The following is a 12,094-nucleotide window of genomic DNA, read 5'->3' as shown; positions in this document are numbered from 1 at the left end:
CGGTGTGATATTGGTGAGGAGTTAGACACATAACGGAATAGAATAGAGAACCCAGAAACAGACTCACACAAATATGCCCAACTGATTTTTTTCAAAGGTGCCAAAGCAATTCAATGAAGGAAGGACAGCCTTTTCAACCAATGATGCTAGAGCAATTGAACATCCAGAGGCAAAAAATTGACTTCCACCTAAATCTCATATCTAAACCAAAATGAACTCAAAATGGATCATAGAAACAAATGAAAAATGTAAAATCATAAAACTTTTAGAAGAAAACAGTAGAAAAATCTCTGGGACCTTGGGGTAGGCAAAGAATTATTACATTTGGCACCAAAAACTTAATCTATAAAAGAAAAAGTCAATAAATTGGACATCAAAATTAAACATTTTTGTTCAGTGGAACGCCAATATAAGGCAAGAAAATGAAAAGGCAAGACATAGACTGGGAAATAACATTTGCAAACCACATACTGACAAAGGATCATTATTAAGAATAGATAAAAATCTCTCAAAACCTAGCAGTAGAAAAATACACAATTAGAAAGTGAGCAAAAGATATAAATATATATTTCACCAGAGAATGGATATACGGATGACAAAAAGGCACATGAAATTCTTTACCATTAGGGAAACACAAATTAAAACCACATGAGATGTTAACACACACCTACCAGAATGGCTAAAATAAAATTAAATAACAACAACAGCAACAATAACAGTACTCTACAATGAGATGACCGAGGGAGGGATAGGGGGTTCCCAGGTATAGAAAGCAATGACTTCCTAATCAAAATAATACAAGCCAGAGCATGATGGAATAGCATTGTAAAGTCCTGAAAGAACATAAACTCCAAATTGGAACTCTATATTCAGAGAAAGAATCCAACAAAATTTAAGAAAACCAAGTCACTTTTGAAAAACAAAAACAAAGGACACATTTTACCAGAAGATCTCCAATAAAAGAAACATAAAAGAGAAGTGTTCCAAAAGAAATAAATTGATCCCACATGGAAGTATAGAATTTCAGGAACAAAAGAAAAAATAATAGCAATGGTAATTCTACATTGTTAATAATTGTGTAAAACAACAAAAATGTTTTGTGAACCTAATAGGTATGTAGAATTAAAATACTTAACATATATAGCACAAAAGACAAGAAGTGGGTAAATGGGTTTAAAATGTTCCAAGATCCTTGCATTGATTATAACATGATAAAAGTATTGATTTTTAATTAGATTCTAACATATCAAGGTTGAATACTGTAATCTCTAAGGTAAATATTGAAATAAGAGTAACAGGATGTGTAAGTAATAATTTTAAAAGGGGAGTAATAAAAAAGTGATTAATTTTAAAAAGAAAAGATAGTTAAAGGAACATAAAAAGAGGTGGGACAAACAAAACACAAATAGTAGAAAGGTCTATTTAGAACTAATACTGTTAGCAATTTTATCAGATATAAACACATTAAATTCTCCATTTGAAAGACATAGCCAAACAAAAGTCAAATATATTCTTCAGGATAGAGAAAAGTTGAAAATAAAAGAGTTTAATCATATGTCACGCAAATATGAACCAAAAGAGAGCTATGGAAGTTATACTAAATCAGAACAAGTAGAAATTAAGGCAAAAAGCATTTAAAAATGTTGTTACATAATGGTATGAGTCAATCTACCAGAAAGATATGATAATTACAAATGTATATGTGCCACACTGGTTTCAAAATTAAAAAGAGCAAAACTCTAGCCAAGATGATTCTACTGATCTTCTAACTCTCTTATCTGACTACCTACTGAACACTAGCTGGATATCCTAAAGGCATCAAATTCTCCAGACAAAACCTAAAGCTTTTATTATTTTATTCTGCAAAGCACTGTCCTCTCCTAGTAATTTTCTATTTGAATGATGGTGTCTCAAGATATTGTCCAGAAACTTTAGGAGCATTATTATTTCTTTTTCCCAAGCCACCTCTTTCAAATGGAACACTGTGTTATTGATTCAATATCTTGAGGATTTCTCCTTTCAGTCCCTTTCTTTCTTTTCATAGTACCACTGCTCTTAACATCCCATGCCTAAACTATTGCAGTGCTTTCCTAACTTTTTCCCTGGACTGCTGCTTCAAAACATCATGCCCACGGTGCTAGGATGTGCTTCCTAAAATAAATCTGACTAGATCATAGCACTCTCCAGCTCAAAACAATTACGGGCTCACCTTTGCACATGATACAGAGCCCTCCATGTCCAGCCTTAGCCTATCTCTCATGTCTCAGCACCTGTTGTTCTCCACCTTATGCCCCGAAGCATTACAATGGGCAGTTTAGTCAGTATCCCTTGAAATGGGATAAACCTGTAACTTTGTACATATGTGTTTCTTCCCCATAAATTGTCCATTTTCCCAATGAATGACTTCTTTTTTTTTTTTTTGACAGAGAGAAACTCTGTCACCCAGGCTGGAGTGCAGTGGTGTGATCTCAGCTCACTGCAACCTCCACCTCCCAGGTTCAAGCGATTCCCCTGCTTCAGCTGCCCGAGCAGCTGGGACTACAGGTGCGTGCCACCACGCGTTTTTGGTAGAGATGAGGTTTCACCATGTTGGCCAGGCTGGTCTCAAACTCCTGACCTCAGGTGATCTCCCTGCCTCGGCCTCACAAAGTGTTGAGATTACAGGGGTGAGCCACCATGCCTGACCAATGAATACCTTATCATCCTTCCAAAATAATACTATTTATATCTAAAAATTCTTGCTTGCTAAATGAGTGACAAGTATTTTCTAATTTAGTCATCACTGAACTCTATATGGTTGTTACTATTAGTGTACTCTTTTTACAGATAAAAAAAAAATCAAGACCCTGAGTGGATAGGTAAATTGTCCAAGGTCAACCTCAATGAGATGTACAAACTGAATATGAATCTGGGATACGATGCTCCAAGTTTAACTTCTTACCCATTGCACCGTAATTCAGGACTCACATTCTCTGAGGTGGATCCTCTAACAATCTTGTGTCCTTTTTTCCACCAAATATCCAAGTACCATAGATCCCTTCTTTTGTGCTTCCAGTGCCCTTTGCAAACACTTCCGTTAAAAAGCATCCCTGGGGTCTGGGTGCAGTGGCTCATGCCTGTAATCCCAGCACTTTGGGAGGCTGAGGCAGGTGGATCACAAGGTCAGGAGTTCCGGACCAGCCTGACCAACATGGTGAAACCCTGTCTCTACTAAAAATACAAAAATTAGCCAGGTGTGGTGACGCATGCCTGTAGTCCCAGCTACTCAGGAGGCTGAGGCAGAATTGCTTGAACCTGGGAGAAGGAGGTTGCAGTGAGCCGAGATCATACCATTGCGCTCCAGCCTGGGCAACAGAGCAAGACTCCATGTCAAAAAAATAAACAATAAAGCATCCCTGGGCATTTTTCATCAATTCCCACAGAGGCAATGAAGGCTTATTAAGAAAATCATGAGTTGGGGGACTGTCAAACCTAGTTCAAAGCTTGGCTTTACCTCTTACAAACCCTTTGACCATAGACAAATTACTTAATCTCTTAAGTTATTTCTTCCGTTGTAAAATGGGGTAATTCTTGTCTCATGGGGTAGTTCTGAGGATTAGATGAAGTAGTATACATCAAGCAGCTCATGCTACATCTTGTAGGGCACAGTCTTGAGGACAGGCAGTCATTTTCTTTTTTTTTTTTTTTTTTTTTTTTTTTTTTTGAGACGGAGTCTCGCTCTGTCGCCCAGGCTGGGGTGCAGTGGCCAGATCTCAGCTCACTGCAAGCTCCGCCTCCCGGGTTCCCGCCATTCTCCTGCCTCAGCCTCCTGAGTAGCTGGGACTACAGGCGCCCGCCACCTCGCCCGGCTAGTTTTTTGTACTTTTTAGTAGAGACGGGGTTTCACCATGTTAGCCAGGATGGTCTTGATCTCCTGACCTCGTGATCCACCCGTCTCGGCCTCCCAAAGTGCTGGGATTACAGGCTTGAGCCACCGCGCCCGGCCATCATTTTCATGATGCCCTGGGATTTCCTGACAAGTCTTTACTTGCGAGCAAGCAAAATGTACAGCTACCACATAAAGTTAACAGACTTTCCATATATTAGTATGAGGAGAACACAGTCCCACTATTTTATTTCCTAACAATTCATTTATAACAAAAGAATCTTTTAAAATTTTTATTGCTGACTGTATATATTTTGCTTTTACCTTTTACCTTCTTGGGAATACTGTATCAAAACCAGGCTGATCTGAGTAAGGATGATGATTATTATAGGAAATTTATGGGTAATTTAACCCAAAATAACCAGTTACCTGCAATAAAACTAGGTCGTTTCTTGTGTTTTAGATTACACAAAATAAGGGCTTCTTCCCAGCACTTGTTCCCTTCAATGTTTTTCAAAATGTTATCTTATAATTTAACATTAACTCAATTTTATTACTTAGTTTGGTCTCCACAATACCATCTGGTTTTATTTTCACGAGGACAGCCCCACCCTTCAAGACCAGGAACGACAATCTAGTCATCGGTGGGGGCACAGACTCCGGTGTTGAAATATATTTATTAAGAACCTTTCCTTTCTTCTTGCTGATTTGGTATTTAACTCCTGTCTACTCGCTTTTGTAAAGCTTTGGTGAACTAAGTATTTGTTGGTTTCTTTATCCTGATCCCACATTCTCAGCTCTGCAAAAAAGCTTTCCCCATAAAACTCACAAAGAATAACCTGAAGATAACCTTGTCTTTGGTATCATCCCCCAAGGGAAGTCTAATCACCAGTGAAAGGTACAGGGTTTTAAAAGGGCAGAAATAAGCTTAGTTGGGTTTTTCTTTGAATGGATTTACAGTTTCAGCTCATCTCATTCTCAGACTTCATCAAGGGAGCAAATGACATTAGGAAACCAGAAAAATAACATGCCTTGGTTGCTTTCAAGTAATACCCCCATTATTACTAAACTGAGAGTTATTTGATCAGTGATTTATTGAATTATTCAAGTTATAATTCAACTTCTTTATTACATTTGTACTTCTAACAGTAATGTGAGCTGACAGCTTCAGTCAGGCTGCTGACAGGTACCTAGAGACACATACACATATATTTTTAATGCCATTTAATTTTTAAAAGTTTATTCTTGTATTGGTTAGCTATTTTTAGAATGCCTCACAAAGTTTAAATTTAACATCAAAACCAGGAAAATTAAAAATAGCTGCAAGCAGAAGTCTGAATTGTACTTGTTAGGTTTTTTCTATTTGTTGTGACCATATTTTCCATCTTTGTGGCCCTAGACCCTCTTCAGCTTTCTCTGTCTCCTTCTTTCTTTCTTCTCTGTTTCCTTCTTTTTTTTTTTAACTCCTTCAACTTCCTCCTGCCACTCCCACTGCCTTCTTTTAACGTGTTTGAGAGGCATTTTCCAGATGTTTAAGATAACAGGCAAAAATCCACAGGTGAGAAACACAGATGACCCAAATATTGAATGTGATCTGGTATTCCTAATTCTCTGAGGATGGAAGTGATTCAATTTACCTCCCTGTGTAGAGCTTAAGCAGCAGTTTTATAAACCAGGATTGAATTTTGAGAATGAGCTGAATCTAGATTAAAATCTGATGTATACTATGCGGTATATTATTATTTCTCATTATAAAATATGATTTTTGAAGTAGGCACAATTTATCCATTTATTCTGTAAATCACTCATATGGACAATATTGATGGAGTAAAAATTATGTACCAGGCCTCTGCAAGGCCTGAGGATTTAATCAGAATGTAGCTTTTGATTTCAGATTTAGGTTATGAAATGTACTTTAGGATTTGAGGGTTAGGTGTCACTGCAAAGTGGGTAGGGATGAACAAGAAATCATTGTAGCATGATGTGGTCCTGTTGAGAATGTTGATCCCTGCCCACCCCACCCTCAGCCATCCCCTAACCTTAGCAATAGGGTCAGGGGGAGGGGCTTGAAAATTTGGGACTTCAATATTACTTTCTAATGCATAGATTCTTTCACTCTGACTGCTAAGGTGCTTTCCAGAAATTATCTGCTTCATCCCCATCACATTCTTAAAAGATAAACGGTTATAATATTTCAAATTGATCAGTTTTTTGGATAAAAATTGATTTCCAAAGTGTTATAGATCTTTTCCAAAGCCATATCACCAGGCAATGACATCAATCAGCTCTTTCCATCTGGCCATATTACTTTTTTTGTTTTGTTTTGTTTTTGAGACAGAGTTTCGCTCTTGTTCCCCAGGCTAGAGAGCAATGGTGCAACCTCGGGTCACTGCAACCTCTGTCTCCCGGGTTCAAGTGATTCTCCTGACTCAGCCTCCCAAGTAACTGAGTTTACAAGCATGCGCCACCATGCCCAGCTAATTTTTTTTTATTTTTAGTAGAGACGAAGTTTCACCATGTTGGCCAGGCTGGTCTCGAACTCCTGACCTCAAGTGATCTGCCTGCCTCAGCCTCCCAAAGTGCCAGCATTACAGGCATGAGCCACTGTGCCTGGCCTATCTGGCCATATCTCTACATTTGTTGGACTGTAATTCATTCTGTCCTTGTTACATATGTGCTTGGATATTTTTGCCTTGAACTCTTAGTAAAGGTCTCTGAGTCCGACCTTAATGGAACCTGACTTATCCTCCACGTGACAAATACCCAAGGTGGAGGAAGACAGACAGTGGCCCTCCTCGGCAGCACATGTGCTCTGGGCAACAGGGACTGCCTGGGAGCTTTGAGTCCAGCCACTGACCTGGCTTGTCCCTGAGGGTGCATCTTCCTCATCTGTCCTCCTGTGCTGTCCTGCAGGGGGCACTCCTCACTGCCTTCTTGACAACTCACTAATTGAGATACCTGCAGACCTCACATCTAGTAGAGCCAAGTTCTATTTTTACACTGAAGTTTCGCTGAAGTGTTATAGAATACATCATTTTAGAAAAAAAGTGAGACAACGAATGTACTGCACAGTAAATAAATAAGTTCACTGAAAGCCCCTAATCTAACCCTACGTGTAGAAGAAGTTTGGTGTGTAGTGTGATGAGCATATTGCGAATAGACTGAGCAACTCTCTGGTAAGAGACCCATTTGGGAAGAAGAACATGGAGTCTCTGATGGTTAAAAACACGTTTGCAAGTGTGAAGTGCTTTGTGCGGGACACACATAAGCAGAGTCAAGGCTGGAGCTGGCTCTACTGGTAAAGGAAGGTGCAGCAACTAATCTAGCAGAAGTTAACAGAACAAAAGGCACTTAAAAGTATCTGTTCTGCCTACAGGCCACGCCTACTTAGCCAAATCCACAGAACCAACAGCTTTTTAAACTTTATAGGATCATAGAAGCCATTGACAATCTGATGCAAACTATGAACTTGGTTAAGAAAAGTGCTCAGGTTTGCAGATTATTTCAGAGTTTCACAGATTGCTGCAGCCCAGTGTGATCATTTTGCTTGTTGTCAGCCATTCATTTATTCAATTATTCATACCGTGTTGAAGCACATGGGAGAAACAAGCAGGCACATTTCCACTGCAGTTAGAGATCAGCTCCTGCTTGCCAAATGTGCTTTCTCCTTACCTCACATCCCACGCACATGGGCCTCCAGCGGCAGAAATTCCATGGAAAAAGGAGACCCAATTTCACTACATATTTAGTAATTAGCAACTAAGGGATAGTTCTCCCAAATTTGCTGTGACTCACTAGCAATACAAATATAACAAATGCACAAGATGAAATTAACCTAATAGTCACATAATTATATAAGCCAGTCTCTTTGTCAACTCCTGAAAAATGGAAGCAGATGTACATAAAGCATTGTCAGCTGTATAATCTAAATAGCAAATCTGCAAAACCCTACGTAGTGTTTTAGTTAAGATCAAAACAGAAACGTCATAGAATAACATGGTCTCCTCTTCACATCAATTATTTACAAAGTGAAGATATTGTTTTCCAGGCTGAACAGTCTTGTAAATGAAAATTCACTATCTGGTCCACAAAGTTACTTTCCCTCTCTTTAGGGGAAAGGCAGAGTTGTTTTACATAAATGAGTTGGAGGTGAAAGGGGCACCTTATTAGCCAAGTTTAAGTGTTTTCATCCAGATCTATAACTAAAAGACCCTATAAACCCTATAATCAAAGCTATTCTTATTGTTCCTTCCTCCTTTCCTCACCACAAACAACAAAAATTAAAATGAAACAAAATCTAAAAGTTATGCGGAATGATAAATAAACTTGTCAATGTGATCTCGAAATCTTTGTAAGAGCACTGCAAGGCAAAATGATAATACTCAGGTTTTTCACTTAAGCATTACCATCAAAGAGTAGTTACAATGACTTCTTAAGTATTTCCAAGTGGCTGATGGCATCTATACAGATGAAAAAGAGGTAACAATCATATTCATGAAATATAGGGGTAACACAACACTGGCAAGGAGTTCCATTTTTGCATTCTTCACTTAAACCTTTTCTCTAACTGTGGCCAGAGGAAAACAGTAAGTGACTGTAATTGTTCAATGACTCATGCATAGACAATGCTTCTGACAGTGTAAGATTTTTCCTTCTGTTAAATAACAATAAGTCTAAAAATGTATTCTTTGTGGCTCGGAAAGACACAGTAATTTAATTAAGCTAGGGAACCCTGGCTCACTTGAGAAGCTTCATGCAGATGACAGCAGTGAGAAGAGTGTTAACACAGTGATTACCATTTTCTTGTGAGAATATATTAGGAAAAAGAAAAACAACTTGAAAGGTAGCAAAGCAAATGCAGACATACGCCCTTTGGTCTAAAGTCTGTGCTAAAGGCAAGAATATATCCCTTTTTTTGTGCAAAAAAAAAAAAAATCTCCAAAGGAAAATTAATTTTTCTTTCAAAATAGCCTTGTGTCTTTTGTATGCTATTTCACTTACACGATTCTATCAAGGCAACGCTCTCTGACTGCCCATGAGACTTGCTTTCAAGTTACTGTTGAGACAGCTAAGTAGGAAAAGTGGCAAAGGGATTTCCTGATACAATTTGTCATGAGGTGTGTGGTTTACTGGGAAGCCTTCAAAACACAATGTCTAATTGCTTTCCTCAAGAAATGCATAAAAAATTTCATATGCCCAATATCAAGAAGTTGAAGGTAAATTCTGCTTTGCATCAGAGAAATGAAGTTTATCCACACCATGGGAGAAAGAGAAAGAGTTTGAAAAGTGAATGAGGGTTATTATTACAGAAAGCTGCCTGGGTTTCTCTGAGTCTTTACAGAGTATGAGATTTGTTTGGAGAGCTATGCATTTTTAGCACATTAATCACATCTATATTCAAATGGAAAAGGATCAAAACACTTTCCAGAGTAGAATATTAATGATCTTAGACTGTGCCACTGATTTTAAATTATTCCAAGTTCTGACTTAATTTGATCTGGGTGATTATTTCTCACATGCAGTGTTTGATGTTGATAATTTATTTCTCACATGCAGTGTTTGATGTTGATCATTTATTTCTCACATGCAGTGTTTGATGTTCATAATTTATTTTTCATATTCAGTGGGAGTAATCTGGGGCGTATTTTCAGTTTATCCTCACACCCAACTTAACCTGTTCCACCTACATCACGCTCTCCAGCCCAAATTCCTTCTCAAGCATCAGCTTCCAACTAAACAGCTCTATTTAGACAGGTCTTCCAACCTAAAATGCCCCAAATTAAATATAACATTTCTCCCTTAAATCATAGTCTCCTAAGGCACCACCATCCAACAAATTACCTACAGAAAGTCATCCTCAATACACATCCTCATTAAAATATCGTCAGAGTCCAAACGCCGTGCTTCCAATGTATCCTACCTTCCATCTCTCAGATTTCTGCCGTTTCTTTTATCTGTTTTCCCTCTGTATTCGTTCAAGGCTTTGACATTTCCCATCAATATTTCTATCATAAGCTTCTTCCTTCCCAGGTTATAGGTTCTTCACACCTTCCTCCACGACGCTACCAAAGTTATCCTTTTTTTTTTTTTTTTTTTTTTTGAGACGGAGTCTCACTCTGTCCCCTAGGCTGGAGTGCAATGGCACGATCTCGGCTCACTGCAACCTCCACCTCCTGGGTTCGAGTGATTCTCCCACCTCAGCCTCCCGCCTCAGTTGTTACAGGCCACAACACCCTTCCCAGCTACTTTTTGTATTTTTGCAGAGAAGGGGTTTTGCCATGTTGGCCAGGCTGGTCTTGAACTCCTGACCTCAGGTGATCTACCTGCCTTGGCCTCCCAAAGTGCTGGGATTACAGGCGTGAGCCACCGCGCCCAGCTGATAAAGTTGGCATAGGCAATGGGGCTTTCTTTTTTGACCTGGCCCTTGTCTACATTTAGGCTCAACTTATACCATTTCTATAGGTGATAAAATGAGTCTTGGGTCTTTTCTGAGTGTGATTGTGTAGAAAGACTTCGTCTTTGTATGCTGGAGAGGTACCTTTATTGAGTGATTTTTTACAACAGTAAAATATGTCATACATAATTTTTAAAACCAAGCCTTTACATGGCATATTCTTCTAAGCTTCAGTGAAAAGCAATTATAGTCAGGTGGGGAAAAAATGAATAAAGCAGAAAGGTAACAGTCCTGAAAAATAGATTTACATATCCGGAATTCTTACCCCAATGACTGCCGAAAAGGTATCTTCCAGCTTCTTGCTGTTTGAAACGAATCTGTCTTGAACACCAGGAGCATACTATTATTGTGGCTCTTCATATTTGGTGGGCGCTTGGAACCACATAATTTGCCAAGAAGGGGATCGCTGGTATTGGCACCATCATTAATTGCCAGGTAGTCATGGGAGCAGGAGGTGGAAGGAACCGCATCAAAATCTCTGAACCTGTGAAATGTACCTTGTTAATACTGATGTTTCCATTTGGACGTCTACTAAATTGTAGCTTTAGCTATTGCAAAAAATGACAAGGAAAAAACTAACAGCAGAGCATTCAAGCCTCACTTGATAGGAAATATTAGAAATCAGACAGTACCTTACTGATCAGTTCAAAAGTTTCGCCAAATTTGTTTTTAGTAATTACAATACACCAAAAACTGTGATAGCAGCTGGGGATGTCAAGGTGAGTAAGATACAGTCTTAAGACTTCAAGGAATTCACAGTCTATGGCATATTAAAGTCCATCTGAGATCAAGTTTTGAAAAGTTGAACTGATACTTATTATCCCAGCAACACTTCAGGTTTTTAGGCCTCATTAAAAATATGGTATTTACTCTTCCCTTTTTATTTTATGAGATGAAGTAGAACTTATGGAAAGCACACTAATATAATAGAAGAAATGCTGGTTTTAGAATCATAGCTCCATTCTCCTTCTCACAGTCTCATTTCCCTCTTTTAAAATGGAGTTTCTATTAAGGTCAGGTGAAAAACAAGAAATTCCCATATAAGATCTCTGTGGTGGTCACTGACTCTTCTGCACATGGTTCCAGCTCTCTGCCTCCCCAGCACCGGTAGGATTGCCCTAGGTGCACACTTTGAGGTTTGGAATGGCTGCTGGGAGTTGCTTTGACCACAGAAATGTAAGCAGGAGGGAGACATATTACTTTATGGAAGAAGTTTTACAAATGACTACTTGCTTTTCCACATTGCCTTCCCACTGCAGTGATGATCATGGAAGCAAATGTAAAAATGAAGCTTCCATCAGCCTGGGTTGTTGAATGACCATGATGAGCAGAGTTTCCATGCCAGGCCACACTGAACATACTCATTTAAATGAGAAATAAACTTGTTGAGTTAAGTTGCTGTGCCATGGGGTTGTTTGTTACCATGCATAACCTATCCTGACAGATGCTTTTCTCTGTCTTATACAGTGTTTAATTTAGGCCTTATTCTTGATCATTTGAAATAACAATTTCCAGAGTTCCTGAACAAGCAAGGCTTCCTACATGGTTTTACTTTAGAGTTTTATGGTGGGTTTATTATAGCTTATTTTTTAAACTTGTTTAAATTATTTGTGATCTTGTCCTCATTTTTGTAGGTTCTTCTGCTTTTCCTTTTCTCTCTCTCTCTCTCTTTTTTTTTTTTTTTTTTTTTGAGATGGAGTCTTACTCTATTGCCCGGGCCGCAGAGTAGTGGCACAATCTTGGCTCACTGCAACCTTCACCTCCCAGGTTCAAGC

At 38.7% G+C, this 12,094-nt stretch overlaps 1 long non-coding RNA gene across 1 annotated transcript in view; it reads right to left on the bottom strand.

The window, feature by feature from the left end:
* The window catches only part of LOC144331110 (uncharacterized), a 31,186-nt gene extending 20,354 nt beyond the window's left edge, over window positions 1–10,832 (bottom strand). Inside the window, exon 1 of the long non-coding RNA XR_013398025.1 lies at window positions 10,585–10,832. This is a non-coding gene — a long non-coding RNA (uncharacterized LOC144331110). The remainder of the gene's footprint in view (window positions 1–10,584) is intronic.
* Window positions 10,833–12,094: the final 1,262 nt, after the last annotated feature.

The sequence above is a fragment of the Macaca mulatta genome, chromosome 9 (assembly GCF_049350105.2).
Source record: "Macaca mulatta isolate MMU2019108-1 chromosome 9, T2T-MMU8v2.0, whole genome shotgun sequence".
NCBI classification, from domain to species: Eukaryota; Metazoa; Chordata; class Mammalia; order Primates; family Cercopithecidae; genus Macaca; species Macaca mulatta.
Note: the sequence above shows the minus strand (reverse complement) of the source record. Positions and strands in the feature narration are given on the sequence as shown.